This window comes from Microcebus murinus, chromosome 12 (assembly GCF_040939455.1).
Source record: "Microcebus murinus isolate Inina chromosome 12, M.murinus_Inina_mat1.0, whole genome shotgun sequence".
Taxonomy (NCBI): Eukaryota; Metazoa; Chordata; class Mammalia; order Primates; family Cheirogaleidae; genus Microcebus; species Microcebus murinus.
Window position 1 is genome coordinate 64,577,355 of NC_134115.1, and position 13,369 is coordinate 64,590,723.

At 39.7% G+C, this 13,369-nt stretch overlaps 1 long non-coding RNA gene across 1 annotated transcript; it reads left to right on the top strand.

Moving 5' to 3' along the window:
• Positions 1-6,549: 6,549 nt before the first annotated feature.
• Positions 6,550-7,707, top strand: LOC142874373 (uncharacterized). The gene is made up of 2 exons (XR_012922191.1): positions 6,550-6,954; positions 7,525-7,707. It is a non-coding gene; the product is annotated as an uncharacterized LOC142874373 (long non-coding RNA).
• The last annotated feature ends 5,662 nt before the right edge of the window (positions 7,708-13,369 follow it).

The window sequence follows — 13,369 nt, forward strand, 5'->3', positions numbered from 1 at the left end:
TCTTGGCAAGTCAATATAATTTAGTCATTAAGAATTTGGACTTTGAAGTCACATGGAACTTGTTTCAAATTCCAGCTCAGAGCTTTCTGGCTGTGTTACTTTGGGCTAATTCTCTAAACTTTTTGAGCCTCAGTTTCCTCCATGAAAAAGGATAATAATAAACCTTACCCAACAATGTTGTTGGAGCATTGGCTTGAATAATGAGTTAAAGGGCTAAGCATAGAGCCTGGCAAAAGACAAGCACTGCTGTCATCATTGTCATTGTTCCTTTCTCCTGTCCACGTTCTCCAAATCCTCCTCTCCATCTCGATCACTGAAGAGAAGTCATTCCAAAAGTTTTGCTCCAACCTCATTATCTCCTATGTCTTTCATCTGGAATTCTCCCATCCCACTCCCACCTTCAAAAGATTTATCCATTTATTATGCAGAAACTTGAACTGGACCCTGAGTCTGTCTCAAAAGTTGCATACCCACACCCAAGAAGACCTACTCCCCTTAAAGATTAATGGGGAGCTGTGAATAAGTAAATACTTTCTCCCCTTTTACATGAAACAAAAGAGAGTACAACAGAAAGCAATAATGAGAGATAGAAGCAGGTTGCAGGAGAATGGAGGAAATGGTAGCATTATCTGTGGAAAGTATAAATGAGAAAGAATGAAGAGGGATGAATAAAGACATGAGGGTTTGCACCCACTCTTGCAGAGTCAGAAGCAGATTGAGCAGCAGGAAAGTCCAACCAGGCAAGCAGACAAGCTGACCTCATTAGCACCCCTCCGCACATCACTCAAGGTGCAGGCTGGCCTGCACCAGAGCACGCTTGTCCTCAGTGGCACAGCTGACTCCTAGGTGTGCTAAGGCCACTGTTGGGTTGCCAGATGGAGGTGTAAATAAGAGCCTAGAACAAGTTATCTCTGTGGCAGGGTGCCCGGGGGAGGTTTGCTTCCAATCACTGGCACCTTAGCAGGAGGCTGCATGCAGAATGATCATGACCAGGCAACAGATGGCCCTGCTACCCTGGAGGGGGGGACAAAGGATTCACTCTCTTTGAATCTGTTTCCTACCCCAGTCCCAGGGCAGGCTTGTCCTCATTAGCACTCCTTTTGGTGGCTCTTCTTTGGGCCATTTGTCAAATGAGAACAGAGATGCTCTGATCCCAGGGAGGAATATAAAAGCTATTACTTTAAAAAGTGGGAAGAATAACAAGGTAGTCATTTATTTAAAAACGATTATAATTTATATCAACTGACCCAGCAATTCCACTCCCAGGAATCTACCTAAAAGAAATGAAAACATACATCCACACAAAAATATAGCACCATTATTCATAATAGCCAAAAAGTAGAAACAAACTACATGCACATAAACTGACAGATGGATAAATAAAATGTGATATATCCATACAGTGGAACATTATCCAACCATAAAAGGAATGAACTACTGATATATACTACAACATGGATGAACCTTGGAGACATAAAGCTAAATGAAAAAAGCCAGACACAAAAACTCACATACTGTATGATTCCATTGATATGAAATATCCAAAATAGACAAACCAATAGAGACAGAAAGTATATTATTAGTGGTTGCCTAGGTCAGTTGGGGGAGAGGGAATGGGGAGTGACTGCTAATGCACATGGGGTTTCTTTTTGGGGTGACAAAAATGTTCTAAAATTAGACTGTGGAGATGCTTGCCCAGCTTTGTAAATCTACTGAACACTATTGGATTGTATACTTTAAATGGGTAAATTTTATGACATGGAAATTACATCTCATAAAGCTGTTAAATAAATGAATAATTAAATATATATATATCTATATATATATATTGGAATATCATGGTCAGAGAAAGCAAGTGGCTACCTCTTGCAAGAGCTCTTGTTCACAGTGTGTGCAGATGAATTTGTTCCAGCCCTTTTTCCAGTGCCCTCTTCCCTCCTCCAATCCCTAAAAGCACAATCTCTGAGATCTTCTTCCTCAAGATGCACACTCTCTCTTGAGCATCTTGGGCCTATGAGGGAAGTGCCTGAGTGGTTCTGCAAAAGTGGAAGTCCCTTTCCACTTAGGTCTCGTAGCAAAGAGAAGGCAAGACCACACATAGATATGTATAACTCAGATCTCAGCTTGGCTCTTCTTGCCCTTTTAAACTCAGATAAGATTGGCTAAATCCTCCATTCTATAACCTCCACGAAGTCCAATGCCTTCCCCAATCTGGGAGAAATCCTGAGGGGAGTTATGTTATTAAGGTCACTTTGGCTCAGAGCTTCTCATTCCACTGAATCAGCCCCAGAGCACCAGCCCTGTCCATGCCATGATGGGAAACTCGACTCCTTTATTTGATTTCCATAAAAACCAAAAACAAACAAAAAATCCAATTTTACTTGCAAAAAACCTTTGTGTAGACACAGCTAAAGGTTTACAAAGAGAAACAGAAATTATATGTTGTCAATGAAACAGTATAAAATCAAACATTAGTCATCCCTATTCCTAAAAGTCCTTTGAAACATCCCACTATGGGTGGGATGCTATGACTGGGGTGTTCCATTTCACTGCTGCAAACTCTACTTCTCTTCCTTCCCCTCTCATCTCTCCTCCTCACCTGTCTACTCACAGATTTCACTTACAGAGATGAATTGCCTTTTCTCTACTAAGTAAATCCCCCAACTCACCTCTAAACCTTGTATCTACAAACAAATCAACTTACTGGGCTATGAGACAGGGCCATCTACTGTGCTAGCAACAAGCCACTCATAGAAACCTTGAGACTTCCTATAACATGTTCCACCTTCCTTAAATGCATGTTTGATATTACATGACAATTTGGGGTTATCTTTTATGTATATTCCTAGGTTGTGTGGTGAGGGTCACAAGAGAGGCAAGTGGGAGCACTGTAAGTGAATTCAGAGAAAAGGTAGTTTCTTTCTCTATGGGACAACAAGGAAGAACCAAAATAAAGAAGCCACAAACAGAGTTGGGTGTGCACAGTGTTATAAGACTTGCAGGTGTGTGTGTTTGTGCATGAAAAATGAGGATGGAGGTGGATGCTGAGCTGTGATGAGGGGCAGTCCTTCTATGCTTCTGTCTTCTCCCCTTCCCCTTTGTTCTGTGGATGTCGGGGTGGAAGAGAACAGAAAACACTAGAGAAGAACTAACAAAGGACAAGCATTCCTTTCTACTCAGATGATGTAATTTCATTTTCTTGAGTTAGACATGACCAGAACAGACACTGGCCCTGTTAGCTAATCATTGCCAGGAAGAAAGGCAAGGATAGGTACAGACAATTCTTAACCTTAAGTTATTATTTTATAGACATCCACCTCCTTTAAACCGGGTTGTAAAAATCAAAGTCCGCACAAGCAGTGACCTTCTTATACATTCATTTGCTAAAACCAGGAAGATCATTGTTAAAAATTAGGCAGATATCAGTATTTTTATCTTGGCCAAGTAGGAAGTGTAGTCAAGGCTTGGTTATTAATATCAAGACTGTAAATGTCTGATGTTTTAGGCACTCATTGAAAGTGAAGTGAAACAACTTTTGAAATAGAGTGAAGCAATGTTTGTGTAATGTATTGGCTTCCACACATGGTTTTCTACTGCATAGAAGCTGAACCGTCTGATTCCTCAACTTTCACCAGACCAATGCCAGAGGGCCAGGAGAGTCTGGGCTTCACATTTAAGAAAGGCTTTAAATCCAGTTTAGATGTTATCACAAAGTGAGTTTTACACACAGTTATTGCTTCATGTGTGTATTCATGGCTTTACTTTCCTACATATATACATTTAAATTATACCACAGTTTTAATAACTCTTGTTTTGCCACCTCTTCATTTTGAATATATTTACAGGAAATTTAAAATTATGGAAGTGGCCTACCTGTCCTTTGGCCTCTGAGAAGCCCTGTCTCACACCTGATTTTATACATTTATATATATATTTATGAATCTCTCTCTCTCTCTCTCTCTCTCTCTTTCTCTCTCTCTCTCTCTCTCTCTCTCTATATATATATATATATCTTTATTACACAACAAGGGATTATAAACTTGACTCAACTCCCCTAATTACTTATCAAAAGACCATCTGAAAGAAATATCAGGGAAGTTTTACTTGAAGAATATGCAATTCATCTGGTTTAGATGATCTCAGAGGTATAGAAAATGGGCAGATTATATACTCGTGCCTGTATCTTTCCAGCTGGAATCATTTTGGGTGAATAGCACTTGGGTGCTTTTGGTTTGATAACATCTGATTTCCTTGAGGGTCATCATCAGAAACAGGTCTATGCAACTTATTCTTGGGCCATTGTCCAACAATCTCATCACAGACTGTGCTCATTATGAAGTGCTCAGAGAGAAATACCTGATTGAAGAGCTAATAATAGTTGTAAATTCTTCTAAGTAATCGGTTTCATTTTATCTCACAATGTTGTGAAATTGCTTAACTGGCTTTTCATTCCTCATTGCCTGCTAGTTTATTCATAAACACATTTTTGATCTACCCATAGCAAGTGGTGGGCTAGTAGTTAGTTAATGTAATTAGTTTGGCTAGTTCATTTAAGGTTTAGGTTTTTTTTTTTTTTTTTTTTTTTACATTTTCTTAGTGGATGTGTAATAGCAGGTATTTAGGTTTTTTTATTTCTGGTGTTTCAGTGTATGTAAGTTTTTTATTTTTCTTTTTAACATTTTACTCACTAATCCAGATGTATTTTAATTTTGTCATTGTTTTGAGTCAGAAATTTTAATGTGTTTTTCCCCAAATAGTAAATTGTAAGCATCATGAATGTTCTTAAATACATCTTCTTCTTATGAATGCTCTTCTTGCATATTCTTAAATGCAAATAACAGAATCTATTCTAACTAGCTTAAGTAGAAAGGGATTTATTAAAGGAGATTCAGTAACTCACAGATCTCTGGGAGGGCCAGAGAACTAGGCTTGTAAACAACACAACCAGGAATAAGGCATTCAGAAAAAATCATAGAATGGTTCTAGCAAAATAAATAAATGAATAAATATGATAATAAATTAATTTGTTAAACTGACTCAGTGGGATGCCTGCAACTGTCATATGGCTGCTCCAAAGGGGCAAAGCTTTTGATACCACACTTGCCAGAAGATCGGTCTCCCTGAACGTGTCCCCTCACATGGCTCCCTTTCACATCAGATGTCATGAATGGGTGGATGGAAGAGGGCATTGTAGAACCTAAATCATACAGATTTATGGATTCCCTTTCAAAGGCAGGACTTAAAATGTTGGAAACTATCAAACTGTCAGAAGGATATTTAAAAGAAACCGGATAGCCATAATGACAGCATTTTCCTACATTAATGTGTCATAACACTGTTTCTAAAACTACTCAGCATTCTTTTGAAATGCCACTGATAATACACTTGACTAATACATGCATGTATATGCATATGCAGCACGCACACATACATGGATACACACAAATGTCTTATGCTTTCTGTTTTTACATCCAGGCATTTTTGTTTATCCTTGTGCTACTGTCCACATTGCTTTGTCAAAATTAATTGCAGCTTCATGATGCATTTAGACATCTGAAAGAATGTATCCCACACAATCTTCTTCAAAGATTTCTTGGCTTTTCTTACCTTTTAATTTGCCAAACCAACTTTAGAATAGGTTCATGAAGTTCCCAACTTGGCATTTTGATTGAAATGATAAGCAACTTAATATAAAAATTAGGAAAGAATTGATATGTCCTGATGAAATTTGCCATCAGGAAAAATAATATGCTCCTCTATTCACAACTTAATTTTTCTATTTCACCAAATTTTTGTAATTCTTTCAACAATTGGCCTTGTGCATTTCTTAAGTTCATTCTAGGAATATTTGTTGTCGTTGATGTTATGTTAAATTGGACATTTTTCCATCATATTTTAACTTATTAATGCTGTTAGAAAGTCTATGTATTTCAGAAAAACTATCTCTTTAGTAATTCACCTCCTTTTTGAAATTCATAACTAGTTAGAATAGTTTTTCTAGTTGATTTTCTTCCACCTTAAAAATGATACTCTAAGATAAATTATCATATATTATATAAATAAAGAAAAAAATTATAGTCCTTTTAATAGCCTCTTATACATTAGTTAGAACTTACAGAAAAAGGCTAAAATTTTGTGAGAGTGGGTGGGCCTCCTTATTTCTAATTTGTTATTTTTCATGGTAATGCTGCTCATGTTTTATTGTTAAGCACAGTATATTACCTTTTTCTTTGAGATATCTTTCTTTTAGACAATTATCTATATTAATTCATGATTTAAAAAAAAAAAACAAGAAAGAAAAGCAGATGCTGAAGCAGGTGCTTGGGCGGGCGAGAGGCAGCAGCGCCAGGCGCCTGCAGGAGGTGCTGGCGGGGCCGGCAGGGCTTGGTTTGAGGCCGGGACTCCCAGAGCCAGGTGGGGCGTGCGGCGCTGAGGTGGGGTGTCTGTCCAGGCCTGGCGCGGGGCGCAGGGATACGGTGGGGACCCTGTCCTGACCAGGTCGTGCTCTTGTGAAGGAAGGGTAGTCGCTGTGCCAGGCAGAGGCAGGGACGCGCAGCTGCGAAGGAAGAACGAAGCACGCGGAGCTGAGACAGTCCCTAGGTAGCGGGCTGACCCTTGGCGAGCCCCCGAGGCACGCGCTAAAGCCGCCTTGAGGCGGCGCGCGGGGACCTGGTGGCCCCGGAGACAGCGCCGTCCGCAGAGTTGGGTTCCCCAGGTGGCGCAGCCAACACTGGAAGCGCATCAGTGACTAAGCTGGGTGATAACTGGGTTTATCCGGGATCAAAGGAACAGGACTACAGGCTTCACAGGGAAAATTTCTCACGGGCAAATTGTTTGGACTATAGCCCTGCAGCATCAGAACAGGATTTTGTTTATGGACTCAGAACAGATACATCTCTCAGAGTGAGACTTCCTAACCAGGATCATAAAATAAATATGACCATTTACAATGAGGTATAATAGTGACATGAGCTATGTATGTGTGTGTGCATATATATATGTATATGTAATATTGTATGTATAGTTTTGCATTCTGCTTTTCTCATGTTCCATTGCATCTTGAGCATTTTACTATGTGTCTTTGAGAACATAATTTTAATGGGTCTTTAATATTCCAGAATATAGATGTGCCTTTGTTTATTTAATCAACTTTTGTTATTGGAAATCTAGTTATTTCTTATTTTTTGCTGTAATTATAAATAAAGATGCAGTGAACCCTATACTTAAAAAACTTTTTATACATTTCTACTTATTTCATTAAGATAAATTTCTAGGAATAGAAATATTAGGTCAAATTGAATGAATACTGTGGCCAACTGCAAATTGCTCCCCAATATCCATTTCCCACTTCTCCTAAAGTGTAATAGTAGAGTTTTAGCTGGAGGTATTGCTGCTTAGCTAGTGATATTTTATAGCCAGCGTTGAAGCTTGATGTGACCGAGTGACTGAGTGCTTGCTAGAGGGATGTAAGTGTAGTGATGTGGACTCATATAAGAATTATTTCTGTTTGTTTTCTTTTTCCAGCTCTTCGCTGGTAACAAAACTGAAGCAGACACATTGCTTCAGTGGAGGTGGAAATCACGTATTGAAGATAGCAGCAGGGCCATCTACATAATTTGGGAGGCCCAGTGCAAAATAGCAATATGGGGCCTCTTGTTCAAATTGGAGGGGGAAAGTACCATTAAAGGTAATAAAATATAAAATTTCTCTTTCCTCCATGTTCTTTTGATTTCTCATAGTACTTTTTTATCACTATTTAATGTTATTCTAAGTAAAGAAAACTTAAAAGTCAAATAATTAGTTTGAATTTTCATCTTTGTACTGTGTCATGCCAGTTTTAAATGCAAATAAAGAGCATTTAGCTTGTGTGCAGAATCACAGAAATGACCCAATTTTTATTTTGTAGTTCACGCATGCATATGCATTTCATCATTACCAGAAGAGTAGAAATTCTGCACAAGACAGACTCAATGTTTTATTTCACTCCTTGATGCACACATATTCTATCAATACCCTCTACCTTCCACCTACTGATGAGCAAGAAAGGATTAAGAGGAAAAGGAAGTATAGGTTGCCTGCCTATCTTTCCCTTTTTTCCTATGTTATCATTTTCTTTTCTTTTTTTTTTTTTTTTTTCTTTTTTTGAGACAGAGTCTCGCTTTGTTGCCCAGGCTAGAGTGAGTGCCATGGCGTCAGCCTAGCTCACAGCAACCTCAAACTCCTGGGCTCAAGCAATCCTACTGCCTCAGCCTCCCGAGTAGCTGGGACTACAGGCATGCACCACCATGCCCAGCTAATTTTTTCTATATATATTAGTTAGCCAATTAATTTCTTTCTATTTATAGTAGAGACGGGGTCTTGCTCTTGCTCAGGCTGGTTTTGAACTCCTGACCTCGAGCAATCCACCTGCCACAGCCTCCCAGAGTGCTAGGATTACAGGCGTGAACCACTGCGCCCGGCCTGTTATCATTTTCAAGGTAAGTGCCTGGCTGATACAGGGCAATAACACAAGTAAGAAAGGTTGTGATGGTGTTCTTGGTTATTCATGTTTCTTATGATGCCATTTCTTTCTGGAATATATGCAAGTTTTGGTTTGAATGGAAAGCTTGGCCTTTTGGGACTGTCTTTCCCCGCTCCCTACTCCCCAGCTCCTTACTTAGTCACAGACAAAACACACCTAACTTGTACTCACTTTGAGTCTCCCTCAACTCCCATGCCTCTTGAGTCTGCTGGAATTCCGTGCTCATAGAGCATTATCATCACTACATTCAGACATGGTGTCAAGAAATGACAGATACACATACTGTATGTAGATACACATTCCTCTGCTTATGTGCATATTTCATTGTCCAATTGGATTTTACTTACAAAACACAAATTCAAAGATAAAATCATTAAGAATTTCAAAATGGCCAGCCGGGCGCAGTGGCTGACGCCTGTAATCCTAGCACTCTGGGAGGCAGAGACGGGCGGATTGCTCGAGGTCAGGAGTTCAAAACCAGCCTGAGCAAGAGTGAGACCCTGTCTCTACTATAAATAGAAAGAAATTAATTGGCCAACTAATATATATAGAAAAAATTAGCCGGGCATGGTGGCATATGCCTGTAGTCCCAGCTACCTGGGAGGCTGAGGCAGCAGGATTGCTTGAGCCCAGGAGTTTGAGGTTGCTGTGGGCTAGGCTGATGCCATGGCACTCACTCTAGCCTGGGCAACAAAGTAAGACTTTGTCCCCTCCTCCCCAAGTAAAAGAATTTCAAGATGGCAACAGCAGAGCATGCAACCAAACATTGGGCTCTTCTGTGTATGGGGCCTCTGTGTGACTGCACAGGACAAACAGCCATAAAGCCAGCCCTGGATGGCAGAGTCCTGGACTGCCTGCCTACTGGGTGTTACATGAGATGAAAATATATTTCTACCTAGTTTGAGCTGCTGTATTTTGGGGTCTCTTTGATACACTTTGTATCCTGACTAAGGAAAACACTTTTAGTTCTCAAAACATATTGCGAGATTGCATAACCAGGAGAGCGTGACTGCATGTCTAGGTAACACCCCCGTCAGCTGTGTATGAGTGTCTGATGGCACATGCTTCCCTCTGCTATTGCCATTCTCTCCATTTACATGTTTCATCAGCACCTCTAATTTACAGTGCCCCAAACTGAACTCATCTTCCCTTCAACATCAAACACAGACACAAAATCAATTAATATTTATTTAGCTTTTAGCATGTACCAGGCATTTTGCAGACTTACTTCATTTAGTAGGTATCATTACCATCATCATCAGCAGCAGCATCAGGCCATTTTCCAGATGAAGAAATGGAAGATTACAGAGTTTATTGAACTTGCTCAAGGTCATACTGACCAGAGATGTAATTATGGCTCCAAAGCCTATGTTCTTAAACAATTCTCTCTATTCTACTTTTCTGTGATGGCAAAGAAAATTCCTAAAACAATGGTTGGTGGCATGACTGGGAAAATAAATGTTTTTCTTTATACCTTGCCTCCAAGATGTAAATCAATGCCTACAATAAATCCAGAACTCTGGAGTCCTATCAGATCACTCTGTCCCTATCATTCCTGACATTACCAACATATACTCTGAAAGCTATTGTGTTTGCCCAGAAGAGTTTGCTGAGTTTGCTGAGGGAAATTCCCTAGTTGCCCTCCCTAGTGACCTCTTGTGGCTGATGGACTCCCTGCTGGGACACTGTCTCTGGAATGCTCCTGGCTTGTTCCTTCTTGTATGCATTCACGGACTACAGAGAAAATAAAAAGGGCTCCAGGGAAATCAGAGTTAGGAAATGGGATGTTAGCTGCTCTCACACACACTGACATGCTTGGAAATCAGCATAGAAAAGGATATCATTCCAACATGTATTCAAAATAAGCTAAGAAAATGTGTAACAGAGCTCAGTTTTCTGTTTCTTGGACTCACCTTTCATATCTTCATTTTTCTTCCTTCCTTCTTCTCTCCTTTTTTTAAACTTAGGTGAGAAGAGAATACTGTAGTGATGTGTAATTTAGATCAGAGAAATAAACAGTTATGGTATAACAAGCCTGGCAGCATAATAGTGTATACAGGGTGTTTACTATTGAAGTATTGATTTTAACAGAAAAATTAAAAAAAAAAATATATATATATATATATATAAAAAGATCCAACACTAGGAGATTTTAAGTGATTGTATTACATTCATACAATGGAATACTATACATGCATTAAAATGTATTTATGTGTATATGCACCTCACATACTGTAAGGAGAGGGGGCAGGTACAAAATGACTTGTATGGGATTCTGTTTTTGGAACACTGGGTGTATGTTTCCATGAAAAGAGAGGAGAAATTCACCAGAATATTAACAATGGTGGTTATCTCTGAGTGGTGGCATTGCAGATGTTAAATTTTTTTTTTTTTTACATTTTTTTTGTGTTGCAGTGGTTTTCAATTTAGGCAGCACATTAAAAACCTGAATACTCAGCCCATTCTAGAAAAATTAAATCAGAACTTCTGGGGGTGAGGCCCAGGTTCCAATAATTTAAAAAATTCCCCAGATAATTCCAAGTGCAATCAAGTTTGAGAACTAGTGTTATATTGTTTGAATGTTTTACAATCAGTAATCATTTTTTAAAGCAGGAAGAGGGAGAGCCAGAAAAGTCACCTTCATTTTGCCAATTTATGTGCAGTGTGCATGTGTTATATTACCATATGGCTATTGCAGACAAGCTAAGGCTAACGCTGGCAAAAATTCAAAGGAACACAGTAAAGTCGCCTAATTGATAGTGGAATCTGAAATCAGAAAAACCTGGCTTTGTCTCTTTGTTCTATTACTTCCTGGCTACATGGCCTTGAGCAACTCACTTCACCAGTTTGAATTTCAGTTTTCTTAACTAGTCAAGGCAGGCACGGATATGTGTCCCATAGAATTGTACAAATTAAGTGACATATTGCATGTTCAAGGACTAGCTATATAAGTTGTTAGTTATGATATGCAATGGAGGGGAATAATAGAAAAGAAAGTAGAAAAAAAGGAGCATTGTAAAATTAAATATGGTCATTCCAGGAATGTTAGTGTTTTTTGTTTCTCATGGGTACTTTCATTTCCCTAACAAGCACACTTGCTGAGGGCCCTCCAGGTACCAGGCATCATTATAACGGATGGAGAAGAACTAACGACAGTCGCGCTGCCCTAAAGGGGCTCACATGTGTAAGGGAACGAAGAGGAGCTGTAATAAATAGCACAAAGCGGTAAGTGCTATAAGGTTCCAGGGCCTCTTCTAGGGAAGGGAACGCGGCGCGTTAAACCCACCTGGAGCGCAGAATGGGGAAGTGCTGGCCACACGCTCTGTCCTCTAGAGGGAGCTCAAGGCTTTCTCCTCGGCCGTCCGAATGGAACCGGTACTTCCAGGGAGAAGGGTAAAGTTAGCCTAAGTAGAACTGCGTTAGGATAAATGCTGCTGTGCCTCTTGGTCGTGAGTATCTCTTTTCAGGGGTTTTCCATTGAATTTCTTTTCTCTTTTCCCCTATAAAGCTTGTTCTATAGGAAGACACTGGGTTATTTCTGCCACTTAAAAAAATTGCTCCCTCCACTTAGAAAACTAAGCAAAGAATCAGAGGGAAGGAAGCCCAGTGGGCAGGAAGAGGACTTATCTAGGCTCAGGACATCCCATCTAGCCCAGCTTACAAGGATAGATGACAACGTGGTTTGGACTTGGGTGATTTTTTTCCCATAACTTGTCACTCGTGCACATATTCTATGGGGTAGCATTTATCAAGGTGTTGAAAGGTGGCAGGAGAGGGTTCAGAAATGTGGTGTTCAGACATACTTATCAAACTCACTACAATCAACAGATAGTTCCAGATCTTATTTTCATTAATGTTTCATGACCATGTGCTCTAGATTTGAAGTTTCAAAGCCCTCTTGAATCTTGCAAAAACTTGATTTAGAATTTTCTAAAACCTCTCTAATGCAGCAATTATATTGCATTGGAAGAAATTTCTATGATTCCTAGACTGATTCTCTTTTGTTTTTTTGCATCTCTTATATCTTTTTATCACCTATAAATGTTTTCATTTGCACATTCTTAAGGAAGTAGGCCTAAGGTAGTTTCTGATTGTCTTGCATGTGAAGTTAAGATAGAGTTAGTTGCTCAGAGTTTGTGTGATGTACAAATGAAGGACATATAGACAATTTTTATTTTAATATAGCTTTCCTTCATTAGTTTAAGCATCAAGCTGTCTGGGGATGGTGTGGAAAGAGCCAGGACCAGAGGCAATTGTGGTTAGGAAACTCATTTGTATTCCAAAGAGCTTAATTTTCTTGTTTGCAGTGTAACTGGAATGTAGTTGGGCCTATGCCTTTATTCTTTGCAGAGCAATGCTGACCTTGTTAGATACCAGTCAAGGTAGTGCCGTGGATATTTGTGGGGCATATTTATCCTTATCTAAGGCATGCTGACTGTAAGATACTAGGCTATAAGGACAATGGACACCTTCCAGCTTCTGTTTACTTCTTGTTTGCTAACCGCAAGGCATTATGAGTACATTATGGGATGCAGAGGAGAAAGACAACTTGGAAACTGGAGTCTCTCAGCTAGGACCCAAAACAGGTTGGAGTCTATCAGGGGCAGGATGAAGTAAGAATCACTGTGGGGGCGGATGCATGATCAGCATGTAAACAGCTTAGGTATAAAAGGCTCACTAGCACACAAAGGGGGGTCCCTGCCCCAAGAAGAGGCCACTGCGCTGGCACTCTGGGGACTTGGACCCTAGCTTGAGCTAGACAATAAAACTCCTTTTGATAATTACAGCCTCGGTGACTCTGTCTCTCTGTCCCACAGCCCTGTGAATCTCGGCTCTATATAACACTGA